General features: G+C 40.3%; 1 long non-coding RNA gene and 1 other non-coding gene across 2 annotated transcripts in view; both read left to right on the forward strand.

Annotated features, from left to right (window-relative positions):
- LOC148778321 (uncharacterized) overlaps positions 1 to 19,038 on the forward strand; it is a 65,445-nt gene that overhangs the window by 31,724 nt on the left and 14,683 nt on the right. The window contains exon 2 of the long non-coding RNA XR_016036945.1: positions 7,284 to 7,401. This is a non-coding gene — a long non-coding RNA (uncharacterized LOC148778321). The remainder of the gene's footprint in view (positions 1 to 7,283; positions 7,402 to 19,038) is intronic.
- LOC129552904 (small nucleolar RNA SNORA57) lies at positions 8,204 to 8,315 on the forward strand. Its single transcript, XR_008685378.1, has one exon. It is a non-coding gene; the product is annotated as a small nucleolar RNA SNORA57 (small nucleolar RNA).

Below are 19,038 nucleotides of genomic sequence, written 5' to 3' on the forward strand. Positions count from 1 at the left end.
TATTGAGTGCAGCACTTTCACAGCATCATCTTTCAAGACTTGAAATAGCTCAACTGGAATTCCATCACCACCACTAGCTTTGTTCGTAGTGATGCTTTCTAAGGCCCACTTGACTTCACATTCCAAGATGTCTGGCTCTAGGTCAGTGATCACATTATTGTGACTATCTTGGTCGTGAAGATCTTTTTTGTACAGTTCTTCTGTGTATTCCTGCCACCTCTTCTTAATATCTTCTGCTTCTGTTAGGTCCATACCATTTCTGTCCTTTATCGAGCCCATCTTTGCATGAAAAGTTCCCTTGGAATCTCTAATTTTCTTGAAGAGGTCTCTTGTTTTTCCTATTCTGTTGTTTTCCTCTATTTCTTTGCATTGATCACTGAGGAAGGCTTTCTTATCTCTCCTTGCTATTCTTTGGAACTCTGCATTCAGATGCTTATATCTTTCCTTTTCTCCTTTGCTTTTCGCCTCTCTTCTTTTTACAGCTATTTGTAAGGCCTCCTCAGACAGCCATTTCGCTCTTTTGCATTTCTTTTCCATGGGGATGGTCTTGGTCCCTGTCTCCTGTACAATGTCACGAACCTCCGTCCAGAGTTCATCAGGCACTCTATCAATCAGATCTAGTCCCTTAAATCTATTTCTCACTTCCACTGCATAATCATAAGGGATTTGATTTAGGTCATATCTGAATGGTCTAGTGGTTTTCCCTACTTTCTTCAATTTAAGTCTGAACTTCGCAATAAGGAGTTCATGATCTGAGCCACAGTCAGCTCCTGGTCTTGTTTTCGCTAACTGTATACAGCTTCTCCATCTTTGGTTGCAAAGAATATAATCAATCTGATTTCGGTGTTGACCATGCTTAGAAACTAGCAAACATAATGAGTGCTCCAAAAAGCAAGACTCTCAGCCATGCTCTGAAGAAGAGCATTAGCATCCCCTTGAGATTACTGTTTGGTTCTTCCCTAGTCCTTCAGCATTCTAAATCCTGTAGTTGCAGGAAAAATGGGGTGCGAGAGGGTAGTCACATCCCGGGTCTTGGCTGAATTGCTGGGATGGGCCACCAAGTGGGGATCCTTGGCTTTACTCAAGGAAGAATTCAAAAGCCAGCCACAATAAAGTGAAAGCAGTTTTATTTAGAGAGATACATATGCCATAGACAGAGTGCAGTCCATCTCAGAAGAGTTACCCCAAAATATGGGATGGTTGGTTTTTATGGGTTGGGTAATTTCATAGGCTAAGAAGTAAGAGTATATTCCAACTATTTGAGGGAAGAGATGGGGATTTCCAGGAACTGGCTCACCACCCACTTTTTTGATAGCCTCAGAACAGTCCTATTACTGGTGGGTATGTCTTTAGCATGCTAAATGTATTATAGTGACGCTCAAGGTCTACTGAAGTCAGCTTTTCTACCGTCTTGGGCCTAATTGGTTCTAACTACCTTATGTCTTATCCTTTATGGATATATTATGCCTTTAAAGATTATGTCTTACCCCCTGTTTTATTGGGCCCTGATCTTAGACACTTGTGAGGATCCTAAAAGCAACAAGACTCAATCAGTGCCCTTTAGTACATTACAGACTAGAAAGGAGAGAAAGATCCACAAATAGTGAAGTGTAAAACCAAGTGTTTAACTTGATATATGAAAAGTATAACGTGCTAAATTGAGGTCGTGGAAGTTCCTGGACACAGCTTTCACACCCTCTACCTGCAGAATCAGGGCATGTCATCCTTCCAGAATATCAGTATGTTCACCAACCAGGAAACTCCACTGAGCCTTAGTTTCCAGAGTTTTTACTACAGTTTCATTATTTAGGAACTAACATTGGTCATATGATTGAACTCTATCTCCAGCCTGCCTTCCTTTTCTGAAAGTCTAGGTGACTCAAAGCTCAACCCTCTTAACACTTGGTTGGTCTTTCTGGTAACTAGGCCCCATCCTGAGCCACGTCATTAGATAAAATCGGGTGTGATCCAAGACACTGATGAATAACAAAGATACTCTTATCATTCAGAAAATTCCCCTAGAGGCCAAGTGACAGGAACTCAGAACAAAGACCAGAGAAATTCTTTATTATTACAACAGAGTAGAATGAGAAAACAGACATTTTTTCATAATAGTAAGTTAGCCAGTGGCAAGTTAAATAGCATGATTGCAGGATATTACTTAATCTCTAAGAAGTTGTATAATGATCAAGTTACTTTCCCCTTAACTTCATACGATCTCTATAGCCCTTATGCTAGTAATTACATCCCTCACTTCTGTCTACAGAGATGAGAGAACTGAATGTGCCTTCATTTAGCTGATTATCACTTTTCACAGTGAAGTAGAGATGTGTGATATTGCTCATGCTAATACTTTTCTTTTTAACATTTTTAGGACCCCGCTTCATTCATCCTTTAGCTCTTGCCATTCTTCAAAAAAAAAATTTTTTTTTAATATTTGGGTGATGATATGCATTTGTTATTTGTTGAAGACATAATCTAAGACTCACTTTCTTCACGTTTTTTCGTCCTTCCTTTTTTCATTTTCCCCTTTCCATGGACCTGTTTGTCCAACTTTAGTACCAGAAATCAGTCTAGTGTTACAATTCTCTTTGGAAGTTAAGATTGATCTGTGCCAGTTACGATGCTTTCAGCTACAAGTGATATGGTTAAACGCCAACTGGTCTAAACCATAAGGAATTTTATTGGCTAACATGAGTTTCCTGGAGCTGGGAGTTTGGCTAGCATCTATAAATCTCATGGGCTGTAAGGACAAGAGGTAGGTATTTGAACAAAGGAGCAGTTAGGAAGGAGAAGGAACGAAATGGACATTGGTTACACAGCCAACATTGTTCGTTATACGTGAACTATTGAACTGACAAACTGATAGATAATAACAAAAACAGCATTCATATTGTATAGTATTTAAATTTATGTAGTACTTATAAGGTGGATACTTTTATTGTTCTTCCTGACAGGATAAGACTCATTGTTTTCACTGTGATAACTGGGATTCAATCCCTGTCTGGAGAACTAAGAGCCGGCAAGGTGCAAGGCATGGCCAAAAACAAAACAACATAATTCACCCATTTTTTTCACTTTCCACCCGCTACCTCTGGCAACCACCAATCTGTTCTCTGTATCTATAAACTTGGCTTCATATACGATTCCACATTTAAGAGAGATAATACAGTATTTGTCTTTTTCTGACTTATTTCACTTAGCATGATACCCTTGAGGTTGTAAATGGTAAGATTTCATTCTTTTTATGGCTGAATAATATTTCATCGTGTATGTGTATATATGTATATATCACAATTTCTTAATCCATCCATCCATCAGTGGACACTTAGGTTGTTTCCACATCTCAGTTGCTGTAACAAAAGGCTGTCCTGATTGGGGTGCATTCATCTTTTTCAATTAATGGATAAATACCCAGAAGTAGAATTTTAGAGGAAACACACTGACTAAAACTGCCCACCCTGTCCAGGTACCATAGTAACAATTTGTGTGAGTTATTTTATAACAGGAGGGCCTGGTAAGGAACACGGCACTAACAAGCCACCACCGACTAGAAGAAGTTTGAGAAAAGTCAAAAGGAGACGCCATGTGGCCATGTGTCCTGTGTCCTACCACCTCCACAATTCCTTTTTGTTGGCATCCATCTTGGCTGAGCAATGCATGCCCCACCCCTTCACCATAGAACCCAAGATTGCAAGCCACCTGACAGAGCAGTCTTCCTGGGTTCGCTTACCCTCCTGCTCTCTGCCCAGGCACCGCTTCCCAGTAAAGCCTCATGCTTTATCAGCATGTGTGTCTCCTCAGACAATTCATTTCTGAGCGTTAGACAAGCACCTACTCGGGCCCTGAAAAGGGTTCCCCCTGACTGCAACAGAATTTCTGGATCATATGGTAGTTTTAGTCTCAAGTTTTTAAGGATTCTAAGTACTGTTTCCCACAGTGGTTGCACCAATTGACAACAATGCAGAAGGGTTCCCTTGTTCTACATCCTTTTCAACACTTACTCTAGGCTTTTTGATAACAGCCATTCTAACAGATATGAGGTGATATCTCATTGTGATTTTGATTTACATTTTCCTGATGATTAATGACATAGAGCATCTTTTCATGTATCTGCTAACTGGTTATCTGTATGTCTTTGGGAAAAAGCTTGTGCTATCTTCTGTGCTGTGCTGTCCTTAGTCACTCAGTCATGTCCAACTCTTGCGACCCCATGAACTGTAGCCCCCCAGGCTCCTCTGTCCATGGGGGAATTCTCCAGACAAGATTACTGGAGTGGGTTGTCATGCCCTCCTCCAGGGGATCTTCCCAACCCAGGGATCGAACACAGGTCTCTGCATTGCAGGCAGATCCTTTACCATCTGAGCCACCAGGGAAGCCCAAGAATACTAGAGTGGGTAGCCTATCCCTTTGACCCAGGAATCAAACTGGGGTCTCCTGCATTGCAGACGAATTCTTTATCAGCTGAGCTTCCAGGGAAACATATTCAGGGAAAACTGTTCTATGCAGTTTTTAATCCGATTATTTGTTTTCTGATATTGAATTATATGAGTTCATTATATTTTTGGATATTAACCACTTATCAGGTGTATGCGGAGAAGGCAATGGCACCCCACTCCAGTACTCTTGCCTGGAAAATCCCATGGGTGGAGGACCCTGGTAGGCTGTAGTCCATGGGGTCGTGAAGAGTCGGATAGGACTGAGCGACTTCAGTTTCACTTTTCACTTTCATGCATTGGAGAAGGAAATGGCAGCCCACTCCAGTGTTCTTGCCTGGAGAATCCCAGAGATGGCGGAGCCCGGTGGGCTACCGTCTATGCAGTCGCGCAGAGTCGGACACGACTGAAGTGACTTAGCAGCAGCAGCATCAGGTGTATGATTCACAAATATTTTCTCCCATTTGAGTAGGTTGCCTTTTCATTTTATTGATGGTTTCCTTTGCTGTGCAGAAGTTTTTAATTTGATATAGCCCCACTTGTTTATTTTTGCTTTTGTTGCTTTAGAGCTTCCCTGGTAGCTCAGATGGTAAAGCGTCTGCTGCCAGTGCGGGAGACCCAGGTTCAGTCCCTGGGTTGGGAAGATCTCCTGGAGAAGGAAACGGCAACCCACTCCAGTACTCTTGCCTGGAGAATCCCACGGACAGAGGAGAGTGGTAGGCTACAGTTCATGGGGTTGTGAAGAGTCGGACACGACTGAGCGACTTCACTTTCACTTTCATTCCTCTTCTACAAATGATGAAATTGAGAGAGCTTAAGTGACTTGCAATGATATTGCAAAAAGATGAATTACCTACTACATGTGTGTGCTTAGTCATTCAATCATGTCTGACTCTTTGTGACTCCATGGACTATATACCATGCCAGGTTCCTCTGTCTATGGGGATTCTTCAAGCAAAAATACTAGAGTGGGTTGCCATGCTCTCCTCCAGGAGATCTTCCCAACCCAGGGATCGAACCCAGGTCTCCCACATTGCAGGCAGGTTCTCTACCACCTGAGCCACCAGAGAAGTCCATCACAGTAATTTTTATCAACACAGTCCAATTATTTGGTGGTGATGAGATAATGAAACTCAGAGTAAATTCTTGTTTGATTTTGTGTCTTGCATATAAGATCCTCTCAAATGTAGTAAGTTTTAGTTTAAAGAATAATTCAAGTAATTTATTAAGAATATGTAATATGACAATAGCCAAAAGGTGGAAACAACCCAAGTTTTTATTAATAAATGAACAAAATTGGTATATCCATAGAGGTGAGTATTATTAACCTTAAAAAGTTATGATACATACTACAACATGAGTGAACTTTGGAAACTCTATGCTAACTGAAAAGTAAGGCAGACACAGAAGGCAAATATTGTATGACTTCACTTATTTAAGGGGCCTGGATTAGTCAAATTCATAGAGATGAAGAGTAGAATGGTGTTTATCAAGCGGCTGGGGGAGGGGGTTGTTGCTGTTTACTTGGTAAGTCCTGTCCAACTCTTTGCAACCTATGGACTGTAGCCCTCCAGGCTCTTCTATCCATGGGATTTTCCCGGCAAGAATACTGAAATGGATTGCCATTTCCTTAACCAGGGGATCTTTCTGATTCAGGGGTCAAGCCTGTGAACCCACATATCCTTCATTGGCAGGTGAATTCTTTATCATTGAGCCATTAGGGAAGCCCAGGGAATGAGGTAATGGGTTCAGTTCAGTCGCTCAGTAGTGTCCGACTCTCCGCGACCCCGTGAATCACAGCACGCCAGGCCTCCCTGTCCATCACCAACTCCCAGAGTTCACTCAAACTCATGTCCACAGAGTCGGTGATGCCATCCAGCCATCTCATTCTCTGTTGTCCCCTTCTCCTCCCACCCCCAACCTTTCCTAGCATCAGAGTCTTTTCCAGTGAGTCAACTCTTCGCATGAGGTGGCCAAAGTATTGCAGTTTCAGCTTTAGCATCAGTCCTTCCAATGAACACCCAGGATTGATCTCCTTTAGAATGGACTGGTTGGATCTCCTTGCAGTACAAGGGACTCTCAAGAGTCTTCTCCAACACCACAGTTCAAAAGCATCAATTCTTCGGCAATCAGCTTTCTTCACAGTCCAACTCTCACATCCATACATGACCACGGGAAAAACCATAACCTTGACTAGACGGGCCTTGGTTGGCAAAGTAATGTCTCTGCTTTTTAATATACTATCAAGGTTGGTCATAACTTTCCTTCCAAGTAGTAAGCGTCTTTTAATTTCATGGCTGCAATCAGCTTAATCAGTACAGAGTTTCAGTTTATGATAATGAAAAAGTGATGATGAAATCTTTAGACAGGTTACCTGTTTTAATATTCACAACAGCCCTATGATGTAGATACTATTATTATCTTCATTCTATGAATAAGGAAATCAAGGCACAAAGTGGGTTAGTAGTTTGACCAAGATAATGCAATTGGTAAATGTCAGAGCTTAGGCAGTTGACTTCAGAAGCTGTGTTGTATTAGTTAATTTTATTACATTCCTTGAGGGAATTTCAGATGATTTAGGGGGCTGAAAATGGAGGAACTCCTGCCCTAACAACCAATGCTGCTGCTAAGTCACTTCAGTCGTGTCCGACTCTGTGTGACCCCATAGACGGAAGCCCACCAGGCTCCCCCGTCCCTGGGATTCTCCAGGCAAGAACACTGGAGTGGGTTGCCATTTCCTTCTCCAGGAACAACCAATAGTTTTCGATTTATTCAGTTTCATGTCCAGTACCTGAATAGGGAAAATGAATTCATAGAGTTGTTGATTATTTTATTTTTGCATTACAGAATCTTAATTTGGAAGAGCCTTTTTGACTTTTCCAGACATTGGACTTTCATGTACAATTAAATTTTCAAGATAATTTTGGAGATTAACATGGAGTTTTTTACTTTCATTTTTACTAAGGTAAGTACAATGAAAACATGAAGCTATCATTCATTACCACTATTAACACAAAGTATATCTTAACACCAAAATAAATAGGAAGGTCGTAAAGACAGAAAAGGAATCCAGTTCAGTTGGATGAATTTACCTTTATGAAAATGACGCTTGCTTCTTGTTTATTTCACTGAATGTACCTGGGGTTAGTGTAAACCTTGACATAGAGAAGCAACATTCTGAGAAAGAACAAATGAATATTTGGTCTCAGTCAACCACCTCCCACCAATATCCAGTTGCTTGGATTCTATCACATTATACCAAGTGGCAGGAAGCCTCTGATGGCTCACTTGGAAGAATGTGGTTTCTCTAAGGTATGTTTTAATGATCATCTTCACTGGACTATTTGAAAGTCTGTAGGGGCCTGCAGATCTTACCTACCTTTAGTGAGAGGGTAGCACTCGCTGTAGCAGGTTACTTTGGACATTTAACCTTTTATAGCTTATGCCATGAAATTTCTCTAAATACCTATTTTGAGTATAAAATACAAGGTGATTTTATGGATTTTAAATCTCATTTGTCCTTGATTCCCATCTAGGTAGGCCACCAATTGTGATCTCTAACAGGAAAACGGATAGATCTGAAATTATTATTTATGTTGCTCTCTATATAGACACATTAAAATGTTTGTCTCTCATCCTCTTAAAGAGACAAAAATATATGTTTTTTCAAAATATCACAGTAGGGGAGGGCAGCGACTGAGTGAGTGTGGCCAAGTAAACCTGGGGTTGGGCTGGGGATCTCGGGGAGGGAGATGGTGCCTGTGGACCTTCCTTTTCTTGGCGGGGCTGGGAGGGATGGGCTCTGGCCCCCTCAGCGTTATGTCTTCAGTACCAGCGGCCACTGGTCTGCCAGTTCTATCCTCAAGTGCTGGGACACAGAGGAAAAAAAGGTGTTGGGGGGAGAAAAATAGAACAAAAAAAGGAAGAAAAAAAGAAAAAAAAATCACAGTAGCTGTTGAGATGTGTGCTAGCTTGATGAACTTGTGCTGAATATGGAAATACTCTCTAGGCCAAGGAAATCTCAAAGAAAATGATCACCTTAACAACGTAATTTTAAAGTTGCAGCACATTTGAATTTCCTCAGGTATCACCAGTCTAAAAGCCCAAAAGGAGAATAACATCAATAGCAATAATTCAGATTCCACTGACTCATCCCCACTGGTTCACAGACAGACTTCATATTTGTTTCTAGGAAGTCCCAGGGTATGTTTGAAAAGTGCCCTAACAATTCTGTGAAGCTTTCCTGTGGTCTCCATCAAAAGGTAGTGTGAATTCTGCCCAGCCGGGGGCTTCGGCAAAACCTACTCACCAGTGAGGTGAGCCTCAGCGGGGGCTACACTATAGGCTTGTGCGGAAGTTCCCACTGCATGTGGAAAACGTGTCATTTCTGTATAATTGCAACTCTAGCTCTAGATAATCAACCTATGCACTTAAGTTGAGGCTTATTTTTATTTTAGAAAAACCTCTGATTAGTAATGACAGGAAATATGTGAATATTATATTTCGAATTAAGCACTTGAATTCACCCACTTCTTCAGTGAATATATTTATTGAGCACTAGTATGTGCTTGGAGAAGGTAATGGCAACCCACTCCAGTACTCTTGCCTGGAAAATCCCATGGATGGAGGAGCCTGGTAGGCTGCAGTCCATGGGGTCTTGAGGAGTCTGACACGACTGAGCGGCTTCACTTTCACTTTTCACTTTCATGCATTGGAGAAGGAAATGGCAGCACACTCCAGTGTTCTTGCCTGGAGAATCCCAGGGACGGCGGAGCCTGGTGGGCTGCTGTCTGTGGGGTCGCACAGAGTCGGACACGACTGAAGTGACTTAGCAGCAGCAGCAGTATGTGCTAGGCAGTGTTCTACATGCTAGGGATAAATGATAAAACTAAGCTCCTGCCCTCATGGAAAGTTAACATTGAGTTCATGATGCCAGCTCACTTATGCAAATATAACATCTTGATTTCCATCAAGTTTTCTGAGATTCTGATTTAAAGAGTTTCTACCTTCAATAGCACAAATCATTTGTGTTTTCTCTTTTATAATTGAAGTAGCTGTAAAAAGAGGAGGAGAGGTATGAAGGTAAAAATAAAAAATGTTGCAGTTTTGCTGGATTTCAGATTGGGTCTCTCCATCTCATTGACGCCCTTTACACGCCATGCAACTTCTTGCCTTCCCCAGGATTTGACAACTTAAACACTATAGTTTGGACTTCCCTGATAGCTCAGTTGGTAAAGAGTCTGCCAGCAATGCAGCAGTGCCCAGTTCAATTCTTGGGTGGGGAAGATACCCTGGAGAAGGGAAAGGCTACCCACTCCTGTATTCTGGTCAAGAGAATTCCTTGGACTGTACAGTCCATGGGGTTGCAGAGTCAGACGCGACTGAGCAACTTTCACTTCCATAGACTGGTTTACTTTCTAATGCATTTTATGGCATTTGGAAGCCCTCCAGTGGCCAGATACTATACTTGAAAAAAAATTTTTTTACTATTCTGAAGTATTTAGGCGTGAAGTGTACTTATATTTTGGGCTTCCCAGGTGACACAGTTGGTAAAGAATCGGCCTGCCATGCAGGAGACTCAGGAGATGCAGGCTTGATCCCTGGGTAGGAAAGATCCCCTGGAGTAGGAAATGGCAACCCACTCTAGTATTCTTGCCTGGGAAATTCCATGGATAGAGGAGCCTGGCAGGCTACAGTCCATGGGGTCACAGAGTCAGACAGGGCATGACTGAGTATGCATGCGCTCATACATTGCAAGCATGTACTCATGCTTGCAACTTACTTTGAAATATATCAAAAAATAAGATGGATTAATGTATGATAGAGAGATGTATAGATGGTTAGATGTGTGGTAAAACAAATATAACTTAATTTTAGAGTTCAGGTGACAGGTATAAGTATAATTTGGTCACTGGATAGGTCATGGTATAGTTTCTTTCAACTTCTCTGTTTTACATTCATGGGAAATAGATGGAAAAACAGTGGAAATAGTGTCAGACTTTGTTTTCTTGGGCTCCAAAATCACTGCAGATGCTGATTGCAGCCATGAAATTAAAAGACGCTTGCTCCTTGGAAGGAAAGTTATGACCAACCTTGATAGTATATTAAAAAGCAGAGACATTACTTTGCCGACCAAGGTCCGTCTAGTCAAGGCAATGGTTTTTCCTGTGGTCATGTATGGATGTGAGAGTTGGACTGTGAAGAAAGCTGATCGCCGAAGAATCGAGGCTTTTGAACTGTGGTGTTGGAGAAGACTCTTGAGAGTTCCTTATACTGCAAGGAGATCCAACCAGTCCATTCTAAGGGAGATCAATCCTGGATGTTCATTGGAGGGACTGATGCTAAAGCTGAAACTGCAATACTTTGGCCACCTCATGCGACGAGTTGACTCACTGGAAAAGACTCTGATGCTGGGAAAGGTTGGGGGCGGGAGGAGAAGGGGACGACAGAGAATGAGATGGCTGGATGGCATCACCGACTCTGTGGACATGGGTTTAAGTGTACTCCGGGAGTTGGTGATGGACAGGGAGGCCTGGCGTGCTGTGATTCATGGGGTCGCGGAGAGTCGGACACGACTGAGCGACTGAACTGAACTGAACTGAACTGAATAAAATATTGAATAAAAATCTCTTTTGCCAGACTCTGAAGATTTATACCTATTACTTCATATTATAGAATTAAGATTTTGTGAAGATAATATTTAAATTACTTTTCAATAAAATTGTTTCCATTAATGGATGTGGATTAATTTTTCTTAACATGGATTAATTTTTAAATGTTTAAAAAACACTAGGAGGGGGGTAATTGGAGGAAGGTGGTCAAATGGTACAAGCTTTCAGTTATAAATATGTACTAAGGATGTAATGTATGATATGGTGACCGTAGCTAACACTGCTATGTGACATGGAAAGTTATTAGAAAAGTAATTCCTAAGCTCTCATCACAAGGAAAAAAATTTTTTTCTTTTCTTTTTATTGCATCTACAGGATAATTGATGTTAACTGAATCTATTGTGGTAATTGTTTCAAAATATATGTAAATCACACCATCATACTGTATGCCTTAACCTTGTACAGCGATTCATGTAGGTTATTTCTCAGTAAAACTGGCAGGGAAGGCACGTCTTTGTTTCTTTTAGAAAGTTTATACAATGTTAGTGTGAAATTGCTATATGATTTTTTTCTTTTAAAAAGGCTTGTCTTCCTGGGATATCTATATTACATACTCAGGCAATTGTTAACAAGCTTAACTAAATTCACTCTTAAAAAAGTGAGAGGGAACTGTTTGACAATTGCTGAAAATATTTTTTCTTAGTGGAGCTATATTAGTCAGAATTCAAAGCAGAGAACAAAATCCACTCTGGTAATTTAAGCCAAAAGGGATGTATTACATGGTCTTATCACAAATGGTTGGCAGGGTTGAAGAAACAGCCAGTGGGTTGAACTTCAGGAGTAACTCACAAATCCAGGCTAAAGAACTGAGCTGTTAAAGGACTATTGATCAGGCCATGCTCAGGAGGTTACCTACTGAATGGGGAAGACACCCTGAAACCACTGTTTCCACAGCCACGTCTTTCACTATAATACACCCTGTCATGAAGCTGCCTCACAACCTGACTTTCCACAACTGAGTTCGCTATACACAACTGCCTATAGTTGATGGAATTCAAATCACATCAGTAACTCTAGCTGCAAGGGAGTTTGAGAAATGCATTTTTAGCCTTCTAGATACTAAAACCCAGGAAGTCATATTAAGAGGAGGATGGCATTATATGAAACGTTGAACACTTTTTGATGAATCAATCAGCCTGACAGCACTCATTGATTAATATTACCACTGAGACTACTAGACAGTATGACCGGGTATCATGACTAGATGACAGCATATCTGAGGCATCCTTGCCCCAGACATCAAACCTGAATCTGAGGAGCTCACTGGATCCAGCTATCAAGTGTACAAGAATTAGAAGGATAGAGGCACGTTTTAAAACACCACAGGGATGCAGTTAGCAAAATCGTGTGGGAAACTATATAGGAAAAGTGACACAATTCAACAAATAAATGGCAAGGGGAAAAAAAGGAGGGGAACCTAAAATTAAGAAATTTAAAAGATGGATCAAGTAAATGCACTGTGTGAATCTTGTATGTATCTTCATTCAAACAAAACAATTGTCAGAAACATTTTATGAGACTCTCAGGGAAATTTGAACATGTAAACTTGGAAAACTAATCATATTAATAATTATTTTTAATTTTTTAGATTTGATAATAGTATTGTGGTTATGTCAACAATCATTCACTTACACCGTAAGATCTTTGCTTTTTCAGTTGATTATATGTTGTTTCTTTTATAACTTATGGCTTTATGTTTTATACTAAGAAAAAACTATATTATGCTAGGTGTTTTATGTATATTAAATAATTTAATCCTTTTATCAGTCCTTTGGTAAAAGGAAATTATAGTGTTCATTAAGGGAAACACACCTATTATAGCCTTTCTGGATGTGGATGAAAACAAATGTCTATTTTAAAGTACACTTGTCAATAGTATGTTTAGGAAGGAACAAGGAGGCAGAGGCAGAGAAGGAACACCATTAGCATTTTAGCTAATTAATGGGTAAGGCACATTATCAGATGTCTCCATTCAAGAGAACGGATTTGTTAGATTCCATAAAATAAATACTAGATTCAGTGTTCAAATATTTTCAGATTGTTCCCTTGTCCCTGAAACTATAAGAGGGCATGAAACTACTGTCTCATTTTAAATATGGAGACAAACCTGAAACATCATCCCAGCAGGGTGATACAAGGGTGAGTAGCACATTGAGAGTCTTAATATTACCAGACACAGCCAAGGGGATGACACCTGGACCACTATTGACTCTTAAACTAGTTGGCTGCAATCTTGAGTTTGCAGTTTTCTGTTAATGGGCTTATATCATGCACTCTGAAACTTTCTTAAAGGCAAAAAGCTCTTGGATATAATAATGGTTTGTGTCCCTTCAGAGCTCAACTCTACCCAACAAAATCTTATTCCTTATCACTCTCACTAGGGAGAATTTAAATTTAATTTAAATATTCTCCTGTAGGGGTAGAGCAATAATGGAAAAAAGTTTCAAAAACACTGGCTTAGACCAAAAGGCTTTATTTAGAATACAGTAATTTTTAAAAATTATAGTTGATTTTAAAAGTTTCATGTACATAGCACAGTGATTCAGTTGTATATATATATATATACACACATATATAAATGGAAAATAATATATATGGGAAAATACATACATAATGGAAAATAATCCAAAAAATATACATCTATATACATGCATATTCTTTTTTCAGATTATTTTCCATTACTGGCTATTACAAGATACTGAATATAGTTCTTTCTGCTATACAGTAGCTCCTTGTTGTTTATCTGTTTGTATATAATATTGTGTTTCAGTTAATCCCAAATTCCTAATTATCCCTCCACTGCTTTCCCTTTTGATAACTGTAAGTTTGTTTTCTATATCTGAGTCCATTTCTATTTTATAAATAGCTTCATTTGCATCATTTTTTTAGATTCTGCCTATAAGTGATGTCATATATATGTCTTTCTCTGTCTGACTTCACTGAGGAGGGTAATTTCTCCATCTATCCATGTTGCTGCAAATGGCATTATTTCATTCCTTTTTGTGGCTGAGTAATATTCCATTGCAGAATACAGTGATTTTTAAATCACGGTTTCATGTTCTTAGAAATGGATATCATTACATTTATTTTTAATTAATTTTAAAAGCAAATATTCACGCACATATAGGTGTTTTTCCCCCAGATTCCAAGTGACTTATGAAATCAAAGTACTACCTTGTCTTTCTAAAAATGATTCACCAAAATTGTGGCTTCTCTGCCTAAAGGAAAATGGGTATTAATTGATTAAAAGTGACTGGATAGCTCCTTGAAGGAACTGCAGCCCCATTTGACTTGCGCTGTCTGTCAATGAGCTTATCTATCAGTGAAACTAGTAGTAAATGCTAATTTCCACTAAACTTTGTGCTTCATAAACAGTCTAAAACTTGTTGGTGGGTTGGCTGTTTATAGTTAGTGTCCTCTGCTTCTAGATTTTGTCCCCTGGTTGTGACCCCATGGACTGTATAGTTTGTCCCCTGGTTGTGACCCCATGGACTGAATTCTCCAGGCCAGAATACTGGAGTGGTAGCCTTTCCCTTCTCCAGGGGATCTTCCCAACCCAGGCATCGAACCCAGGTCTCCCACACTGCAGGCAGATTCTTTACTAGCTGAGCTACCAGGGAATCCCCGATTTCACCTGCTACTCTTGCTTATATGAAATTGCTGTGGAATTTTCTAACTTGAACTTACCCTGAAACTGACAGTGCCTTGAGGCAATATCAGAAATGTCACCTCTACTTGTCTCTAAAGTTTATATTATAGTAACTTAGTCTGGAAAAAATGCCCTCTTCACCCTGACTGAATGCCACCTCTATTCAGATAATATCATTACAATGAATGTTTTCAAATACACACTGTAAGCAGAAAAGTGGGTTAGGCACTCAAGAAAATTGCAAGTTACTATGGAAGATATATTTTATGAACAAGTAATTAAAGCGATGTAGGAGGAACTTCCCTGGTGGTCTGGTATTTAGGATTTGGTGCTTCTACTGCAGGGGGGCATGGGTTTGATCCCTGAGCAGGAAACAGATCCCACATCCTGCAGAGCACGGCCACAGATTTAAAAAAAAAAACATTTAAGAAAGTGATGGGAAGAAATTGCTTAGAATTCTAGAGCTAAAGAAACGTGATGGAAGGAGCAATTGATTCTGCTGGAAGTCTAGACAGTAATATTAACATATTGAGAATTTGGAAGGCTTTGTGGGGAAAGTACTACTGGTGGACTTCGAAAGGTATACATTTGAAGAAGGCTCTGTGTAGTGGGTGGCTGTTGGGTGGAGCCAAATGTGCAAAACACAGAGGAGAAAAATTCCAAGATATATTTAGGCCCTGTTTTCTATAGCTATAGGGTAGAGGGGGCCATGGTGGTGGACAAAAGCTGGAAATATTGGAGACACATCATGGACCTCTAATGACATGCAACAGCCTCCTTGCTCTCATGGTTACTTCTCTGGCAAGAATTACTTACACAGAGCTGTTCTTTGAATCCATAATACCATTTAACTCCATTTCTGCTTTCTACCCTTCCCCCTTCATCCCTCAGAGAGAGCAAAATTTCCCTGCATTGTAACCCTGGACAACTTACTTCTCTCTGTACCCTGATTTCCTCATCTATAAATGGATATAAAGATAGTGCCTTCTTATTAAGTGAGTCACAGCAATATATGGACATAGTAACACAGAGCGTTTGTTACATAATGTATATAGTTCTACTTAGTAGAAAGTCTCAATTGTTCCGAAGTATATAAGGAAAGGAAAGGGTTTCATATCTGTTTGGATCTCTGCTAACTTGCAACCTTAAGACCTTTCACATTACAGATTATTTATGTGTATCATTATAGCCTTAAATAATGTAATTGCTAAAAGAACTACTAGTGTGCCCTTTTATTTTAGAGCTCAGAGAAATGCTTTTCCAGCCCTTGGAGCTGCTTACAGAGTTTCATTATGGGTACATTTCGAATTATGTAAGGCATTATTTAAGATTTTGGAAAGTCCTTGACTTTTAGCTGCAGCCTTTTGATATTTTCAGTTCATTACCAACTGTATATTATAAAAAGGAAGAGAAAGAACACGTAGGGATATTTTATACCTTTATGAAAAGTGGAAAAGTGATAATAGGAAAAAATGGAATCTACATTAAATATTTTGAAGATTTAATTTATGCATTTTTTGTTCCCCATTTTTGATTTGGTTATATACTACATAATAAACTTTATGGTAAGATATAATGTCTTTAAAACATCACCTTGTTTCTCACAGTTCTGGTGATTAGGAAGCCCTCCTAGACGCTCCTCCATGTGGTGTCAGCTGTATTCAGTTCAGTTCAGTTCAGTTGCTCAGTCGTGTCCGACTCTTTGCGACCCCATGAATCACAGCATGCCAGGCCGCCCTGTCCATCATCAACTCCCGGAGTTCACTCAAACTCATGTCCATCGAGTCGATGATGCCATCCAGCCATCTCATTCTCTGTCATCCCCTTCTCCTCCCACCCCCAATCCCTCCCAGCATCAGACTCTTTTCCAGTGAGTCAGCTCGTCGCATGAGGTGGCCAAAGGATTGGAGTTGCAGCTTTAGCATCAGTCCTTCCAATGAACACCCAGAACCGATCTCCTTTAGAATGGGCTGGTTGGATCTCCTTGCAGTCCAAGGGACTCTCAAGAGTCTTCTCCAGCACCACAGTTCAAAAGCATCGATTCTTCGGCGATCAGCTTTCTTCACAGTCCAACTCTCACATCCACACATGACCACTGGAAAAACCATAGCCTTGACTAGACGGACCTTGGTTGGCAAAGTAATGTCTCTGCTTTTTAATATGCTATCTAGGTTGGTCATAACTTTCCTTCCAAGGAGTAAGCGTCTTTTCATTTCATGACTGCAATCAGCATCTGCAGTTTTTGGAGCCCAAAAAAATAAAGTCTGTCACTGTTTCCACTGTGTCCCATGAAGTGATGGGACCAGATGCCATGATCTTAGTTTTCTGAATGTTGAGCTTCAAGCCAACTTTTTCACTCTCCTCTTTCACTTTCATCAAGAGGCTTTTGAGTTCCTCTTCACTTTCTGCCATAAGGGTGGTGTCATCTGCATATCTGAGGTTATTGATATTTCTCCCGGCAATCTTGATTCCAGCCTGTGCTTCTTCCAGCCCAGCGTTCCTCATGATGGACTCTGCATAGAAGTTAAATAAGCAGGGTGACAATATACAACCTTGACTTACTCCTTTTCCTATTTGGAACCAGTCTGTTGTTCCATGTTCAGTTCTGACTGTTGCTCCCTGACCTGCATACAGGTTTCTCAAGAGGCAGGTCAGGTGGTCTGGCATTCCCATCTCTTTCAGAATTTTCCAGTTTATTGTGATCCACACAGTCAAAGGCTTTGGCATAGTCAATGAAGCAGAAATAGATGTTTTTCTGGAACTCTCTTCTTTTTCAATGATCCAGCAGATGTTGGCAACTTGATCTCTGGTTCCTCTGCCTTTTCTAAAACCAGCTTGAACATCTGGAAGTTCATGGTTCACGTATTGCTGAAGCCTGGCTTGGAGAATTTTGAGCATGACTTTACTAGCGTGTGAGATGAGTGCAATTGTGCGGTAGTTTGAGCATTCTTTGGCAATCCCTTTCTTTGGGATTGGAATGAAGACTGACCTTTTCCATTCCTGTGGCCACTGCTGAGTTTTCCAAATTTGCTGGCATATTGAGTGCAGCACTTTCACAGCATCATCTCTCAGGATTTGAAATAGCTCAACTGGAATTCCATCACCTCCACTAGCTTTGTTCATAGTGATGCTTTCTAAGGCCCACTTGACTTCACATTCCAAGATGTCTGGCTCTAGGTGATGAGAAAGTGTACGGAGAGCTAATACAGCCGACTTCACATTGAAGTCGGTGTTTTAGCCTGAGTGTCTATACATGCTAGCAGGACCCCAAGAGATTGAAATAGCCTGCCCTCTCAAGGTCTAGACAAAGAGTCAGCCAAGAAAACACATGTGCTGCATTTTATGGTTCAAAGCAAAGCACAAGTCCAGCCCAGATACTTGGGGTGGGAAAACAAACTTCATCTTGATGGGAGGAGCTGGAAATATCATGGCCATGATTTCCAACCTGCTACAGTATCTGACCAAGTTAACTGTAAAGTTAAAATTGACCCAGTTGGTAAAACTCCAGATTCTGACTTCTGTCCCATACTTTTGCCCTAGAATTACTCTACTGTAGGATAGGAAATAAACAGAGACACCAAGGAAAAGCATGCGAACGGACTCTATCTGGTTTTAAAATTTTTTTTTCCCCCTTTTTGGGATCTTAGCTCCCGGATACCCCCTGCCATGGGAGCTCAAGTCTTAACCACTGGACCACCATCAGTTTTCAAGCCATGTATTTTAAAGTCTATTAGTGACATTTGACCTAAGAAACTAATCCCTTTTCTAGTCAACTAACATATCCATGTTCTTGCCTGCTAAAGCCTACACTTCTAGCTTCTCTGAAAACTAGGGCATATAGTATTGTCAGTAGTTAAGTGCAAGGACTTTGTAATAGGAGCTAGGCTTAAATCCTGGCTTTGCTACTTTTTGTGACTTTGTGTTCCCCAGATTAACAAGAATGTCCATCTGGCAAGGTTTATGTGAAGATTAATAAAGGTAATGTATTCAGAGATTAGCAGGTCTGGCACTTGTTAAGCGTTCTGCAAGGTTAATAATTTTTATTAGATAGGCCTGAGTCTGCATGAACTTGTATTGATGCCTTAAGATTTGCTAGATGTCCGTCATTAGACGAATGGATAAGAAAGCTTTGGTACATATACACAATGGAGTATTACTCAGCCATTAAAAAGAATGCATTTGAATCAGTTCTAATGAGGTGGGTGAAACTGTAGCCTATTATATACAGAGTGAAGTAAGCCAGAAAGAAAAACACCGATACAGTATCAGTTCAGTTCAGTCG

Source organism: Moschus berezovskii, chromosome 3 (assembly GCF_049115385.1).
Source record: "Moschus berezovskii isolate FMDL1 chromosome 3, NW_MosBer_1.0, whole genome shotgun sequence".
Taxonomy (NCBI): domain Eukaryota; kingdom Metazoa; phylum Chordata; class Mammalia; order Artiodactyla; family Moschidae; genus Moschus; species Moschus berezovskii.